This window comes from Salvelinus alpinus, chromosome 13 (genome assembly GCF_045679555.1).
Source record: "Salvelinus alpinus chromosome 13, SLU_Salpinus.1, whole genome shotgun sequence".
Taxonomy (NCBI): Eukaryota; Metazoa; Chordata; class Actinopteri; order Salmoniformes; family Salmonidae; genus Salvelinus; species Salvelinus alpinus.
Window position 1 is genome coordinate 18,801,525 of NC_092098.1, and position 18,885 is coordinate 18,820,409.

Genomic DNA, 18,885 nt, shown 5'->3' on the forward strand with positions numbered 1-18,885 from the left:
ATGTGTTCCCAGGCTGCACATATATATTAGGCAGTGTGGTGTGTGGGAGCTTTTGGAGTCCAGGGAGCTGTGAAACATTATGGCTGTGTTGCCATTTGAGATGGCCAAGAATACCAATGAATACAAATTAAATTATCTCCTCCTCACAAGATGTGAGAAAATCTCCTCAAAATGATACATGGTTTTCATTTACATTCTCCATGTATACTGTACTGTAGGTACAAATAACTCTGTTGTCCTCTGAGCCTGCTGACCACCTCTAATGACATTCTGATAGTTATTCTCCAAAATAATTCAATTACATTGTTTGTTATCATTCATAAGTAAATCATGAGTCTAATTATCTTATCTGCTTGTTAGTTTGTTGATCTTACTATTCCTCTATGACACAGGTTAGGTAAGCTACAGAGCAAAGATTTAAACATGGATTTAAGTAAAGGTTTGACAATCACACTTCAGTCAGATACCACAAGCAGAATATCTCCTCTTTGATTTGACATTTCACGATCACTATATGGGAATATGACATGGGTGCAGAAAATTGTGGCGTTTGAAATCAAATATAGACATTCTGACAGTGCCAACCAAAAAGACTGTGAATATGTGTTCTAAAGCTGGGTAGAAATGAGCGCTCGTCAAGGGAAACATAATTAGCCTCCTCCAAAACGGAGGCAGCGTCAGGTGTGAGGGCGTCTTTGAAGACAAACAAAGAGCCTCTTCCCCTGACATTTATCAGCAGTGAAACCCCCAGGGTGTCACCAAAAAGGATCTGAGTCTATACGCACCGCCTCGGAATCTTATGGAGAAATGCGGAGGAAACGTGTGGGTTGGTGATGAAACGACATCCTGACTGTAACACAAAGATGAAAGATCTAAAACAGAGTTGTATATAGGGCTACAATAACATAAAAATACTTGAATGGTTTGTTAACATACAGTAGCGCTCTTGTAAATTGTTTTTGAAAGAAACATGTTTAAGATGAGGTTGTCTTTGAAGTATAAATGAGCTTCTTAACTCTAATAACTTAAAGGCTTCTGACACTCCTTAGCACCCAGCCGAACCTAGACTGAAGTCTAAAGAAAATGTGAACAAATCAATGTAACCACAGTAAGTTTCAAGTTTTAATGTCACGTGCACAAGTACAGTGAAATGCTTTTCTCTCAAGCTCCAAACCAAAAATGCAGTAATCAATATCAATGTAGCACTACAAATAACATAAGGTAGAACCAAAACACACAAGAAATAAAAATAAGAAATAAGAAGAACACGAGAAAGTAAGAAGCTATATACAGGGTCAGTGTATATACTGTGTGTCAGCACATCCGGGTGTCTCAACATTGTGGGTCTGTATTACAGTCAATAAATTGTTTATTATCCTCTGTACTAACAGGACAATGTTGTCTAAACCTTTTTATCACCTGTCTGGTTGAGATAATCCACCTTTTACTCTCTCTTTCTCTATACACACATCTCAGATGGTCCACATATCAATTATTTATGAATCAGGGTCAGACCACTTGTGGCTCAAAATACTTCAATCAGTGAACCACAGCAATGCAATAGCTGCTGACAAAATAGTCAGGAAAAGTCAGACAAAATGCATTCAAGAATTAGTTTGAAGGCCGTTAGAACAAATTGTGTCACCTTGCTACAATTATTTAACTATGTTCACTGATTTCATAAAATATCCATGATGTATTCAAAGAAATACCTACTGTATATAAATTATTCAAGCGCAATACCATTCAGCAGTGTAAGCCACTCAACCCATCATGATTTGCCAGTTTGAAGTATTTAATTATAACAGTTTTGCATTAAATTGCACTTCATTTTGTGTAGGTTTTTTGCCAGTTGTCATTCATTGGCCTATTTTGCTAGCACATAATGATTACCTCAACACAGTGGAAAGACCCCAGACTTCGGCGATTTGCCTTCTTTTTAGCAGAGTAATTATCTCTGTAGAGGTGCCATGCTGGCGCAATAATGAATGCTCCTGCAGCTTCATCTGATTTGAGAGGCCAGCCAATTAGGGAATCACAGTGACAGGTTGGAACAGTATTTCAGCAGGCTGTCACATCGCCTTTGCTGTGTCCAGATACAGTTGGAACTGCTGTCCTAATGAATCCTTCATCACCATGAGGACACCAACTAGGCATTGGGATATATCTCCTATACTATCAACAACTTGTCTAACGCTGGTGTAGTGCTTCATTTAAATTTGATCTATACTTTTTTGCAGTTGTAAGACAATCAAGGACATGCAAAGCGTGCTAAAGTAGTGTCAAAGACTTCAATTATTATTTTTAAGTCCCTAATGGTAACTTTCTAATATCAGCCACACATGATGAAGATATTAACCATGTTCTACAAGTCTACCTTCATTCAACAAGCTTTCAGTGATAATATTATTTGCATTATATTAATGGTATGCAATAATCTATGCTCTTATGTTTACTGACCCAGAAGTATGACGTTTACATTTGCATACTGCATCAATTCAATTGTAGGTTTCAAGTTGCAATGTTTAGCTCTGCAACTTAACATTTAGTCCAGAGTTTGTCCCTTTGAGAGACCATAAATGATGAAGTGAGCTGCCGGGGCATTCTATGTACAGTAATTGGCCTCTACTCTCCTTAGCCAAGTCAGCAAGCCATAAAGAACACTGAAATGTTAAGGGAGGTGGGAAGGTACCTGCTTACAGGCCCACTTAAGATTATGGAATAATGACTTCACCCATTTTATATTCCCGGTCATCACATTCATGCATTTAATAGTGAGACATTTCAGAGAGTTACTAGAGCAAAACTCCAATTATTCAGGTGAAATCATCTCCCTATAATCAGACTTGATTAATGGGATTGTCATGCTGAGAAATCTGAGACGTTTGACAAACAACTCAAAGGCAAGCAGACAGGAAAATCCTATCAATTTCTCTAAGCCGGATAGAAGGTTAGAACTATTACCCTGAGTCGTCACATGATCGCTCTGTCTTCAGCAAGGATTGGTTAGAGACATTGGCCAGCAATTGAAGCGGCAAAACCTTAATATCTCCAGAGCTCGTCTGACCAAGTGGTCATGTGATCCTCTGGTCATTGAGCAGTAATTATAAGCTGACTGCACAGTCTGTACGCACTAGTGGTGGTCAGAGGAGTCAGACCTCACATGGATTAGAAGTGGAAGGCTTAGCATAGTGTTGTCAGCACTTCTCAAAGTCCCCAACTGGTCAAATCACTCACCGTGCATGGCCCTACCCTTGAGAGAGTGTGAGTAAGTGCCAAAGATGTCAATGAACTCTACATCTCTACATCATATGTGTGCACGTTTGAGTTCCTATCCATTTTTGGGATGAGAACTGAAGGGGATGAGGTAGTGATATCTCCCGGCCCCTTAAGAAAGTCAAGATAAAGATAAGATAAAGAAAACATATTCAAAAGTATGTATGGTAAGGATCACTGCATGACATACATTAGCTCCTACACTGATTGAACATAATAGAACACTCCAGCTGATGGTTCCGGTATTGTAAGGGAATCTATGTGGTAAACTCGTAAACACCATGTACAGATGAAGGATCTTAATTTGATCACTCTTTTGTTGCTGAACATTTCCTGCACCACAGGAAATGCAGATGAGCTTCATGACTTACATAAATGTACTGACAATTCACACTAACACACAGTTATATTAACAGTATTGCACTTTTCATGAAGCCTAATTTTGGCCAGCTAATAGCCTAACCACCAATCAAGCTAAATTATGGACTAAATGTTCAAATCCTGTTGGTGCAGGATTATTTTGCTGTGACACTGGTCAAATTAAGATCCGTATAGCGTATAGCTGTAAAGCATTTATTCACTGAAAATGTAAATGATGAAATGTCTTGAGAGGGAAAGAGAGAGATAAGAGAGACCGAGAGAGAGAGAGAGAGAGAGAGAGAGAGAGAGAGAGAGAGAGAGAGAGAGAGAGAGAGAGAGAGAGAGAGAGAGAGAGAGAGAGAGAGAGAGAGAGAGAGAGAGAGAGAGAGAGAGAGAAAGAAAGAAAGAAAGAAAGAAAGAAAGAAAGAAAGAAAGAAAGAAAGAAAGAAAGAAAGAAAGAAAGAAAGAAAGAAAGAAAGAAAGAGAGAAAGAGAGAGAGGAGCCGTTGTGTAGCATCCATGGGCTGAGTGAGAGGAGACAATTCTCACAGGCTAGACAGGAAGAGAGCTATACAATAGCCTGAGAGGCAGAGTGGTGGTAACCATGGAAACAGCACCGAGAGTTTCAACAGCGAAGGTTGCAATATCAAAACCCCTGAGAAATAATGGCACTGCAGCGGTTCGTTAATGCCATTGCTGAATATCTCACAATTGGGAAGTTAACCATTGCGGTTGATAATAGTGGCAATGTCAAGAATGTAAAAGTAAAAAGTGCAGAAATCTCAGGAGATATGGAGCATAAGTGAGAATATCATTATGTGGTATTGATGTATAGGCTACAGTATATTTCTGACTCAATACACTAATAAGTTTGTGTATTATTTTTCTCAAGGATGTCAGGTTCCTACAGTTGCACCAATCATTATATTTCTATTGTGTTAGGCAATGTTGAGTTCGAGACCCATCTAAAGCGAGACCGATTCGAGATAAAATCACCACCATAACAAGAGTTCAAAATGTCCAGTATTTCTGTGTTCATATTTCAGAACAACATATGGATTCTTTAGACATTCAGAATAGTGTACAAAATGCTGCTGAGGAAAAATAGAGACACTCTACAAATTATTACCAACCCAAACACAGTGGGCAACAATGGGACTTCTACGCCTTCAGAGGCGGGCTAAGGATTTATATATGAATGATTCTAATAATATAATAATAATAATGATAATTATATTATTATTTTCAATGATTTTCTGATTTAATCTCTTACATTTTTGTTGGAAAGGAAAGGGTTAACACTGAAGAATAAAAAAGATCCAATCAGGATTTTTCTTTGCTGGTCTCTGGGGAGATAAATCTAGCTAGCTAAATCAGCCATTGGCTAGTCCACCAGAAGCTAGATAAAGGCATCTGCCATTCAACTGTATAAGGGAAACATTTTGGAGTGACAGTGGAATCAACCAATCACATTTTGACTTAATGAGTGGGACCAAATCTCATTCAAATCTGTTCATATTCAACCCCAGGAAGAATATGACATTTAAAAAAAGAAATCAGACAAGCGACCACTTAGATATGGTCATTTTCACGTTTTCCTAAATTCTTAGAATGTTTGGGAATTATGTATACTAAGGCATTTGTGAAAATCCTATAGCAATATAGAGTGGGAAATTGGCCGTGCATTTGGACAACTAATATACTGTACACTGCAGTAAATAAAACCAAATAAAAACATTTGTCTTGTCCGGGACCGGTGTCTACACAGACCGGTGCGCTATAACCAATCAGAGCTACAGTAGATTTACCTAATTGGAAAAAAAAGTGTAATACATTTTTTTAAATAAAAAGAGCTACAGTAGACCTTTATACAAACAAGTTATTTGCCACACGGGCCTGCCATCATTCACTTTGAACTAGCCACGTTATGACTGACTTGTGATCATTTCCCTTGCTAGTTAGATTGTATTGACATTCCCAGCTTTAGTTACATTCCTCCGTTTTATTTTTTCATTGAAAGTCATTGAAACTGAAACAAGGCATCCCGAATGGAGGCAGAAAACAATATACCAGGCCAGCTGTGATTTACAGCCTGATAGACATATTTTTGGACTACCAAGAAATGTATTGGTGAATTATATGAATCATGCATTGAACTGCATCCATCTATTCTGCTTTAGTGTACGTCATGGAACGTTGAGTCAAATATAACCTATTTTTAAAACCTCTTATAAAGTTTGTTTTGTAGCATAAACTGGGAATGTTATATTTTGACTGATATTATGACTGTCTTTTTGTTTCATATCTGCAAAGTAGTTAAAACTCTGCAGTTCCACTTTAATCTTTAGGTCATTGCATACTTTGTGTGCTAAATGTGAAATGTTTTTTGCAATGGGGAATAATAGTAGTACATTTTGATTGGGAAATGCTTAATGGTTGTGTTTTTGTATTCTTAGGAATATATTCTCATTATGTATTCTCATTATGTCTGAGTTTATTTCCTATAGATTTTTCACATTTTCACTCCCAAAATCACACTTTTTTAAATAGAAATAATAAAGAAAATGTAACCTCTAAGTCCACAACAATGCTTAAACCACATCAATCTGGTAGTCCTGTCAGGGCCTGGCTCCCCAGTGGGTGGGCCTCTGACCACCCAGGCCCATCCATGTCTACGCCCCTGATGCAAACAAGCATGATGACAATTGGGCATCACAAATAGCCTACTAACCAACACTTCAGACTAAACTTTTTCAATACCTGGTTTGCGTACCCATTGTTGCTTTAGTTGGCATTTACTGGTAGATATCATAAATTGAAACATCTTTCGTACCCTACCTGCTACCGATGTCATTCTTCTGTGAGCTGTTCCATGCCAAAACCAGCTGAGAGCTGCACATTCTTGCTCCTGGCAGATGATATTCCACTGAAACTAGGTTGTGTCCAGCACGCATGTGAATATAATTCACGTGCTTTGCGATTGTGTAGGCTACTTTGTGCATAATTTTTCTATTGTACTACATAATTGATAAGTCGTATACCTCCGCTACACTACTTTGATACGCATATATAGGGATTAAGAAGTGAGTATAAGCAATGCCCACTGAAAAGAAATGGGTATACGGTTTATACCTGCATATACCCTCCTCTAAACCACTGGCCCTTTGTGTTTAACAAAAAATGCACTCTCCTACACGAGTGTGCTGAGTGCGCTGGTATTACGGCTGTTGTCCTTTCAGAATCACAGACCTGTCACACACTGAAGGCCTATTGGTTTCTCTACTGCGCAAACATGTCTATAATAGATATAAAGGCTGTTAAGATATTAACATTTCAAGAAAGGAGTGTATATATTTGGCCTGGCGAAGAGGTTTTATGCGCTGACTGAATGGAAGCTGATAAATAATTTTTGACTCTGCTGGTCTCGGCTGGTCTCGGGAAGAAATTTCGAGTTCTCACTGTCCGAGACAGAGTACAACTGTATCCAACACAAAGACAAGACCTATACACTCAATATGTGGTCTCGAGACAGGACTGGAGTACTGCAACACTGGGGTTAGGTAACATTTGGCCGCAGGTTCCCAAACTGAGGTTTGTTGACCACTGGTGATTCGTGAGATGTTCCCTAGAGGTCCACAGGAGACTTTGAATTAGCCTACAAAACCAAATAATTTTTTATGATCTACAGTGATTGCATTATTACAAAGGCTGTCATAAAAGTACAAAGGTAGTGAGACAACGGAAATCTGCTTCATATCAAATAAAGGGAATTGAGGATTCTAATAAAACAGCACAGCAGGTGTTCTCCAACACATCTGTTTTCAAATAACAACATTATGATGCCAGGGTCGCTTTTAAACAGGGAGGAATTAGCCCTTTGGCCCATGGGAATGGTTCATACACCATTGGTTTCTGGGCCTCATGCCAGTCCCCGAGGTCCCTGTCTGTTTCCAAACAAAAAGCTCTCAAAAGACACAATCAATTGTAGGCTATCCCTGCATAATCAACACTCACTGGGATGTCAACTTGAAGTGTAGTTTACAAAATAAATTTAAGTTGTTGTGCGTACAGACATTTACTGTCTAGGCCACATCATATCTGACTCCTTACAACTCTCTCACAATACTACTGAATATGAAGACGTTTTTGTCTGTTTCATACAGTATTTAAAAAAGTGTATTGCAGGGTTAGTTCATGAAGCATGTGTGACATGACATTTGTAACTGTTCTGATATTGCTGAAAATAAATAAACCGATTGAAAGAGTTAGAGTTCCCACTCTCCTGTATTTTTTTAAGATAGTCTTTTCCACTCTCTTTGACTCATGCTGGGTGCTTCGAGCTGTAAAGCCAAAATGATTGCATCCACTGTGCTCTGTACAAAAAGCAATTGTGCGCTAGTAAAGTATTTGCTCAATGTAAGAGAAGGCATACATACCAAGTGACTGGATATTTAAAATAAAAAGTGACCGTCTCCTGGGCTTCCGAGAGGAACCTATAGGATTTTAGTATGCATTGTGGAGCACAATGGATCCTCACACATCTTGTTTGATAGTGTGTATTCCAGATGCAAGGTGTCAGCTCTTGTTAAAGTGGGAAGGACACCAAGCGCATGGCAGAGAGGCCTCTCTGTCTACCTTATGCTTACCTTTAAAAACATCACTGGGGTTATTGAGTGACATGGCATCTCCTCTGTGGTGACAGACAATTATTTGGTAAAACAGGCTCCTTTTTTTATTTGTAAATCAGTTGTCTTTCAAAGTGATGGGATGCCTTGTCAAGAGTAGACCCAGGTAGCCCCTGGAGTCTGATAAAGGTCTGAATTATACAAACAAATCAAGGATTTAACCCCGACACTAAAGGAGTAAACTGCTAATAATTATCTTATTATCTTACTGGAAGTACACCCTGATGCAACAGAATGCACTGAGTGAAATCAAAGTTGACTGCAGGTGTCACGCGGAGCGGAACAGGTGAACCCAAGAGCAGACTCGGACGAGGAGACTGGGATGAGGTAACCAAGGTATTTATTGAAACACGAGGGGGGGGGGGGATTGAGTGCAGGCCAGGGGAAGCTCGGGCAGGTTGCTGGAAACCAGGTGCGGAGGCTGAGGCTGGAGCGAGAGGTGTGGGGACAGGGTAAGTAGGTCCGGAGGGGAATCCAAGGGAGCGTAGAGTGGGGAATCCAGGACAGACTAGCAGGACTGACGAGAAGTCGGACTGGAGACAGGGACCAGAGTCAGAGCTGGCAGAACTATAGCGTAGAGGAAAACAGCATCAGGCAAGGGAAGATAGGCACAACAGGAACAAACGGCTAGAAACATGGACTGACTGGGCAGAAATTACGATCTGGCAGTGTTGAATTGGCAGGACTGAGTATTTGTAGAGGTCTTGATTATGGAACAGGTTGCAGGTGGTGGGGATCTGCTCTGACTCCAGCACACATGTCTCTGCCCACACAATCACACACACAGAGAGAGAGAGGGAGGGAGAGGGAGAGAGCACTGGGGGAGTGGCGGCAGGTCAAGGAGACACCGGATGAGCACTAGAGGGCGTGGCAGGAGCCTGCCACTCACATTCTATACGATACATTTATTAAACATAAGAATGAGTGTGAGTTGTCACAACCTGGCTCATGGGAAGTGACAAAGAGCTCTTATAGGACCAGGGCACAAAAAAATAATATAATAAATCATTTTGCTCTTTATTTAACCATCTTACATATAAAACCTTATTTGTTCATCAAAAATTGTGAATAACTCACCACAGGTTAATGAGAAGGGTGTGCTTGAATGGATGCACATAACTCTGCAATGTTGGATTGTTTTGGAGACAGTCTGTCTTAAATCATTTCCCACACAGTCTGTGCCTGTATTTAGTTTTCATGTTAGTGACGGCCAAGAATCCACTCTCACATAGGTACGTGGTTGCAAAAGGTGTCACGTTCGTTTAGAGATGGATTGGACCAAGGTGCAGCATGGTAGGCGTACATCATACATTTATTAAATGAACACCAAAAACAAGAAAGAATAAACGACACGTAAAGTTGTAGCGCTAACACAGCAACTAACCAAAAACAAGATCCCACAAACTAATGGTGGTAAAGGCTGCCTAAGTATGATCCCCAATCAGAGACAACGATAGACAGCTGCCTCTGATTGGGAATCATACCCGGCCACCAAAGAAATAGAAAAACTAGAATGCCCACCCAAATCACACCCCGACCTAACCAAATAGAGAAATAAAAAGGCTCAAAGGTCAGGACGTGACAAAAGGCATCAGTGACTTAACAGCGCGATTTGCCAAGGAAGGATACTCTGAGCGCAGCTCAATCCAGAAACCTGTCAGTGGCTTCTGATTAAATTAAATTTTCACAGAACCGCTTGTTGCAATTTCGATGAGGCTCTCTTGTTCAGATATCGGTAAGTGGACTGGAGGCAAGGCATGAAAGGGATAACTAATCCAGTTTTTTGTGTCATCCGTTTCGGGAAAGTACCTGCGTAATTGCACAACCAACTCACTCAGGTGCTTCACTATATCACATTTGCATTGTCCGTAAGCTTGAGTTCATTTGCACGCCAAAAAAAATTATACAATGGAAAGACTGTTGTCGTTAATGCAGACAGAAGAGCTCTACTTCTTAATCATAGCCTCAGTTTTGTCCAGAACATTGAATATAGATGCGGAGTGCCTGTAATCCTAGATTCAGATCATTCAGGCAAGAAAAAACATCACCCAGATAGGCCAGTGATATGAGAAACTCATCATGCAAGAGGTCAGACAAGGGACAATTATGGTCAGTAAAGAAAACTTTAAGTTCGTGTCAATACTTTGCCCCTTGATAACAGCGCACTTCTGTATGTTGTAAAAGCGTTACATGGTCGCTGCCCATATCATTGCATAGTGCAGAAAATACACAAGAGTTCAGAGGCCTTGCTTTAACAAAGTTAACCATTTTCACTCGTGTCCAAAACATCTTTCAAGCTGTCAGGCATTCCCTTGGCAGCAAGAGCCTGCTTGCACACGTGTTACCACTCTATGTCTCCCTGTCACGGCTTTTGCACCATCAGTACAGATACCAACATCTTGACCACCAAAGTCCATTTGATGTCACAAAACTGTCCAGTACTTTAAAAACATCCTCTCATGTTGTCCTGGCTTCCAGTGGTTTGCAGAAGAGGATGTCTTCCTTAATTGACCCCCCATAAACATAACAGACATACCAGGAGCTGTGCCAGGCCCACCACGCCTGTTGACTCATCCAGATGTAACACTTATGTTCCGCACGCCTCTATGAAGAGGGAACGCAACTCCCTGCTACAACTCAACGTGGAGTGAAAGCAGTATGGGACTGTAGGTGCGAGTAAGGATGACAAAGGCAGAGAATTGTACCATTTACAAGGAATTTATTCCGTCACAGTAATTTTGGGGGAAAGGGGCTGGACGGAACCAAAGCAAATAAAGTAAATATCAAAGCCCCCTCTCCTACCTTACCTGCCTACCCACCTAACTTAGCACCACCTGGTGCGCTAACCAAAATACAGGGGGTGGTCCGCCCAGGTCTTACCTAGTGTGCCTAGACAGTGAATATACTATGGGTATATGTATGCCCGCGGGCCTCTTGCCTAAGCACTCCCTAGGTGCCTTCCCGTTCCCCCCTGGGAACAAATGAAACAGAATACTAAACAATTTCACAAACAAACTGAGAAACACAGGACATCAAATAAGCTCTATCTGACTGAGCAACAAACTAACACAGAACATACCAAAGCTGCTCCCAGCAACAACTAACACAGTAAATAACCCACAGCCATCAGCCTCCTCTCTCAGCAATCATCTCGGGATATACAATCAATCTCTTTTCTGAGCAACAGAACACTGGCTTATATACAGTAGCTTCAGAAGGAATCTAATTGAAGACAGCTGCGTCCTGACGAGGGGGCGGGGTCAGCTCTCCAATCATCAATTCGGGGCCGACCAATCAGCTGCTTGGGGAGAATTTCAGGAAGCAATTTCCTGAAACACACACACAAATACACAAACTACAACACAGAAACTGGGGAACGTAACAACATAGAATTCACTGGCTTGTATGCGAAGCAGTAATTGTTTCAAAACATCTCCTTCCATGTCACTGATGCGTCGTGAAACAGTGTTGTTCGGTATTGTCTGTATCGTTTTTGGATGGTGTTTTTTTTTATGGTATCTGTTGCTTTTATACATGTCTTACTACTCGAAAGTCGTCTTAATTCTCGCTCAAAAAACTCCCGTGGCTTATTTTTCAAATTGGCATGTTTTGTTTCTAAATGTCTGCGCAACAGTGAAGGTTTCATCGAGTTGTGAGATAGTACTTTTGCATATATAACACACTGTGGCTGAGGAAAGGCACTACTCCCAATATAAGTGAACCCCAAATCAATGTAGTTCTCATCATATTTGCGCCTCTTCGATGGTCCAATGTCCCTGTCTGTTGTTCGGTGCTTTCCCGGGTAGAGAAATAGTACAGTCTGCTGTCATTCTGATCTGCTAAGAATATTACTCCTGCTTATCATGAAGAAAAAATACATCTGTTTAACATTGGTGTAAACTAAAGGAGCGTGCTTTGAATTATTTTTGTTGTATTAATGCTATTTAATCTATCCTCAGACTAATATTATTCTGTTTGTCCTGTGGGTACCTTTGCCACTGTTTCACCCCTTGTGTGTTGCGCTGTCATGGTGTATTTGAGGGCAGTAGGTCTTCGGCTGCATCACATTCACAACTGTCAGTGTCCATGCTAGCTGGGTTAACAAAAACAAATGTAGAATTGCTAATGCCAGCATTGGATGTGCTCGTGGAAGCAGAACAACTTGTGTCGTCGGCAGGTGCAGGTGTAGTACTGCTGGTAGTAGCAGTACTACCAGTAGAGCTGGTATGTGTCTCTATTGACACAGGCCTTACTTTTTTAACCATTTATCAATTTTCGATTAAACGGAATGAGCAGCAGCTATGTTTGGCTACATATGGACCGTTAGTGGAATTCCCGCGAGGGAGTAACGGTTAATGTGATTGGATGTTAATTATTTGACTAGGCTACCTGTATTTGACATTGTGTTGTTATTTCGCTGAACACTAGATGATTCTCTCATTATTACACTGTATTTACGCTGTACTTACTATGGGTTAGGTTAAGGTTAATGTTACTGGTTTCAATACAGTGTGAGTACAGTGTAATAATGAGCCATTAGAATACTTGTTACATTGTAATTACATGGTAGTTACACAGTAATAAGGGCACTGTACTGAATTGGTGAAAGATAGGAATAAAAAAAAAATCACATGGCAATAATCCCATAACTGCTGCATTGCGCAAACAGTGAATAAAATATACATTGAATTTCTAGCATAGATAATGTTACTCAATATACTTTTTTAACACATTCATATGTGCATCATATCAGCTAAATAGGACATTCTGGTTTGTGGTGTGACGTCCATGTCTCTGTCAGAGTGCCAGCTAGCTGCCCACGTATTGTCTCTTTGTCAATAAGCCTGTGTCCCCAGTGATCGCACACTGATTGAATTGTTGCCTGGTCTTGGCATGTGTCAGACATTCAGTGTTTAGAGAACACTCAGGTTCTGGCACCAAAGCTGACAATGCTGATCAAGCAGGGATGCCTTTATCGTGGGATAACTATGGCGATTAGAAAAGATAGATGCTGGCTAGGATTTCCAGTTCCGTGTACGAGGGCAAACTGGGCAAACAAAGTGTATGCCTAGAGCTTACAGCTGATAATGCAAACAAAAAGTGCTGCCATTACTGCATATGATATGCAGTAACAATTTAACAGCAGATAAATATGTGTCTTTCCATAAATGGCATATTCAATTTAATCATCGCCAGAAACACTAAAACATAGATATACAGTGCGTTCGGAAAGTATTCAGACCAGTTGACTTTTTCCACATTTTGTTATGTTACAGCCTTATTCTAAAATGGATAAAAAAATAAATAATCCCCTCATCAATCCACACAATACCCCATAGTGACAAAGCAAAAACTGTTATTTTTATTTATTTTTGAAAATGTATAAAAACGGAATTATTACATTTACATAAGTATTCAGACCCTTTACTCAGTACTTTGTTGAAGCACCTTTGACAGCAATTACAGCCCCAAGTCTTCTTGGGTATGACGCTACAAGCTTGGCACACCTGTATTTGAAGAGTTTCCTATTCTTCTCTGCAGATCATCTCAAGTTCTGTCAGGTTGGATGGGGAGCATTGCTGCACAGCTATTTTCAGGTCTCTCCAGAGATGTTCGATCAGGTTCAAGTCTGGGATCTGGCTGGGCCACTCAAGGACATACAGAGACTTGTCCCGACGGCACTCCTGTGTTGTCTTGGCTGTGTGCTTAGGGTCGTTGTCCTGTTGGAAGGTGAACCGTCGCCCCAGTCTGAGGTCCTGAGCTCTCTGGTGCAGGTTTTCATCAAGGATCTCTCTGTACTTTGCTCCGTTCATCTTTCCCTTGATCCTGACTAGTCTCCCAGTCCCTGCCGCTGAAAAACATCCCCACAGCATGATGCTGCCACCACCATGCTTCACCGTAGGGATGGTGCAAGGTTTTCTCCAAACGTGACGCTTGGCATTCAGGCCAAAGAGTTCAATCTTGGTTTCATTAGATCAGAGAATCTTGTTTCTCATTGAGAGTCTTTAGGTGCCTTTTGGCAAACTCCAAGCGGGCTGTCATGTGCATTTTACGAAGGAGTGGCTTCTGTCTGGCCACTCCACCATATAGGCCTGAATGTTCTTCTGGAAGGTTGTCCTTCTGGAAGGTTCTCCCATCTCCACAGAGGAACTCTGGAGCTCTGTCAGAGTGATCATCTTGTTCTTGGTCACCTCCCTGACCAAGGCCCTTCTCCCCCGATTGCTCAGTTTGGCCGGGCGGCCAGCTCTAGGAAGAGTCTTGGTGGTTCCAAACTTCCTTCCATTTAAGAATGATGGAGGCCACTGTGTTCTTGGGGACCTTCAATGCTGCAGGCATTTTTGGTACCCTTCCCCAGATCTGTGCCTCGACAAAATCCTGTCTCGGAGCTCTACTGACAATTCCTTCAACCTCATGGCGTCGTTTTTGCTCTGACATGCACTGTCAACTGTGGGACAGGTTCATCAATGGAAACATGATGCACCTGAACTCAATTTCGAGTCTCATAGCAAAGGGTCTGAATACTTATGTAAATACGTTTATTATTTATTTTTATTGTTAATACATTTGCAAACATTTCTAAAAAATGTTTTTTGCTTTGTCATTATGGGGTATTGTGTGTAGATTGATGAGGAATATGTTTTATTTAATCCATTTTAGAATAAGGCTGTAACGTAAATGTGGAAAAAGTCAAGGGTCTGAATACTTTCCGAATGCACTGTAGATATATCCCCTCTGTAAATTGTGTATTCCCACTGTTATTAGCCTATAATACTCCAGAGTTTTATGTTTACCATTCTTGTATTGTATATTCTGTATGATGTCTATGTGGACTTGTGTCTGTATTCTGTTTGTATATTGTCTATTGCTGGCAGCACTTACTCACTAAGGCAAATTCTGGGAATGTGTAGATTTACTTGGGGAATAAAGGTGATTCTAATTCTGACATATCCCTGACCTCCACATCTTTTGAAATGCACCTTATATGCATTTTAAACTGGACTATTACGACTAATTGGCATTCCCAAATCTCCAAATATTTTGACTTCTGCCATGTTAGTTTGGAGAATCAATCAAGGAAATTCCACCAGGTGAGATTAGCAGAGTTCTCCCATCCCTTTTTATTTTTATTTTTAAATGTAACCTTTCATTTAACTAGGCAAGTCAGTTTAAGAACAAATTCTTATTTACAATGACGGCCCACACCGGCCAAACCCAGACAACACTGGGTCAATTGTGCTCCACCCTATGGGACTAGCAACCACAGCTAGATGTGATGCAGCCTGGATTCGAACCAGGGTGTCTGTAGTGACACCTCTAGCACAGAGATGCAGTGCCTTAGACTGCTGCACCACTCTGGTTAATCTACACAGACACAGTGATTCCTGCCTGCCCCTCTCTGCACAGCCTCCATAGCCTGCAAATAAATAAATAAGTTCGTATGAAAGACAGGGGAATAGGAAGCTGTAATGACGTTTTTGAAGCTGCACAACAGGGATGATACATTTTTGTAGCTTACATCTTTAATTACTTTTATGGTATAAGGCACTGGGAATTGTTACCCCAGCAGAAAATCAAGTTTTCCACTCCGCTGCTTAGCCCTGTTATAGTGGCAAACAAACCTGCGTCATCAGCAGTGTTTCAACTTGTACACGAAGACATGGAGGGATCAGCTTTGGATGATTTCTCCTCTGAAATTGAATACAAGAGGTGGGCCCACGCACAAAATACTACTCTACATTGTCTCTGGGAAGGGAAAGACTAGAAGAACACAGAAAACATCCATTGACATGTACGATAAACATGCCTCTTGGTAATACTCAGACATAATGCAAAGGTAATAGGATGCATCCTTTCTTATTTGAAGTTGGTTGGTTATATGCATAGGGATATCAACAGAGTCGGTTGATTATATGCATAGGGATATGAACAGAGTCGGTTGATTATATGCATAGGGATATCAACAGAGTCGGTTGATTATATGCATAGGGATATCAACAGAGGCGGTTGGTTATATGCATAGGGATATCAAGAGAGTCGGTTGATTATATGCATAGGGATATCAACAGAGTCGGTTGGTTATATGCATAGGGATATCAACAGAGTTGGTTGGTTATATGCATAGGGATATCAACAGAGTCGGTTGATTATATGCATAGGGATATCAACAGAGTCGGTTGATTATATGCATAGGGATATCAACAGAGTCGGTTGATTATATGCATAGGGATATCAACAGAGTTGGTTGATTATATGCATAGGGATATCAACAGAGTCGGTTGATTATATGCATAGGGATATCAACAGAGTCGGTTGATTATATGCATAGGGATATCAACAGAGTCGGTTGATTATATGCATAGGGATATCAACAGAGTTGGTTGGTTATATGCATAGGGATATCAACAGAGTTGGTTGGTTATATGCATAGGGATATCAACAGAGTCGGTTGATTATATGCATAGGGATATCAACAGAGTCGGTTGATTATATGCATAGGGATATCAACAGAGTTGGTTGGTTATATGCATAGGGATATCAACAGAGTTGGTTGGTTGTATGCATATGGATATCAACAGAGTTGATTGGTTATATGCATATGTAACGGATGTGAAATGGCTAGCTAGTTAGCGGGTATGCGCTACTAGCATTTCAATCAGTTACGTCACTTGCTCTGAGACTTAAGTAGGGTTTCCCCTTGCTCTGCAAGGGCCGTGGCCTTTGTGGAGCGATGGGTAACGATGCTTCGTGGGCGACCGTTGTTCATGTGTGCAGAGGGTCCCTGGTTCGCGCCCGTGTCGGGGCGAGGGGACGGTTTAAAGTTATACTGTTGCATTGATGCTGTTGACCCGGATCACTGGTTGCTGCGGAAAAGGAGGAGGTTGAAAGGGGGGTGAGTGTAACGGATGTGAAATGGCTAGCTAGTTAGCGGGTATGCGCTACTAGCATTTCAATCAGTTACGTCACTTGCTCTGAGACTTAAGTAGGGTTTCCCCTTGCTCTGCAAGGGCCGCGGCTTTTGTGGAGCGATGGGTAACGACGCTTCGTGGGTGTCAGTTGTTGATGTGTGCAGAGGGTCCCTGGTTCGCGCCCGAGGTCGGGGCGAGGGGACGTACTAAAGTTATACTGTTACACATAGGGATATCAACAGAGTTGATTGGTTACATGCATATGGATATCAACAGAGTTGGTTGGTTATATGCATAGGGATATCAACAGAGTCGGTATGGCTACTAAGCAATCCTAAAGTCAAAATTAATTCTGAGTTTCCATTCAGATAAAATACCCTATAGAAAACAAATTGACATTGTCTAGGACGATCTGATTCTGTTTGCCCACAGTGGTACAAAAGTGACAAAACCTGACGTTGTGGAGGAGAAAACATTCTGTCTTCTCAATATTTTATTTTTGCTCTTGTCATTTACTTTGAATAACCCCTGTGTTGAAACCTGCTGTAGAAATGTGATATCAATCTAGTGAATCTTTAATCCATTTACATGTACTGTGAATGTCAGCAGGTTTGTCAACAGTAGGCAGATTGACGTAAACAGCGGGACCAGAATGAATTATGGGAAATAATCCACAGAGGAACACAGATCTTTGAAACCCAAGGGCATTCTAGCAACTCAGCACTTGAGAAAGGACCCTCTATGTCGAGAAACCTACAGTAGGTAGAGCTGACATTTCTTTACGTCCAGAAACTTACAGTAGGTAGAGCTGACATTTCTTTACATCCAGAAACCTACAGTAGGTAGAGCTGACATTTCTTTACGTCCAGAAACCTACAGTAGGTAGAGCTGACATTTCTTTACGTCCAGAAACCTACAGTAGGTAGAGCTGCATTTCTTTACGTCCAGAAACCTACAGTAGGTAAAGCTGACATTTCTTTACATCCAGAAACCTACAGTAGGTAGAGCTGACATTTCTTTACATCCAGAAACCTACAGTAGGTAGAGCTGACATTTCTTTACGTCCAGAAACCTACAGTAGGTAGAGCTGCATTTCTTTACGTCCAGAAACCTACAGTAGGTAAAGCTGACATTTCTTTACATCCAGAAACCTACAGTAGGTAGAGCTGCATTTCTTTACGTCCAGAAACCTACAGTAGGTAGAGCTGACATTTCTTTACGTCCAGAAACCTACAGTAGGTAGAGCTGCATTTCTTTACGTCCAGAAACCTACAGTAGGTAAAGCTGACATTTCTTTACATCCAGAAACCTACAGTAGGTAGAGCTGCATTTCTTTACGTCCAGAAACCTACAGTAGGTAGAGCTGACATTTCTTTACGTCCAGAAACCTACAGTAGGTAGAGCTGACATTTCTTTACGTCCAGAAACCTACAGTAGGTAGAGCTGACATTTCTTTACGTCCAGAAACCTACAGTAGGTAAAGCTGACATTTCTTTACGTCCAGAAACCTACAGTAGATAGAGCTGACATTTCTTTACGTCCAGAAACCTACAGTAGGTAGAGCTGACATTTCTTTACGTCCAGAAACCTACAGTAGGTAGAGCTGACATTTCTTTATGTCCAGAAACCTACAGTAGGTAGAGCTGACATTTCTTTACG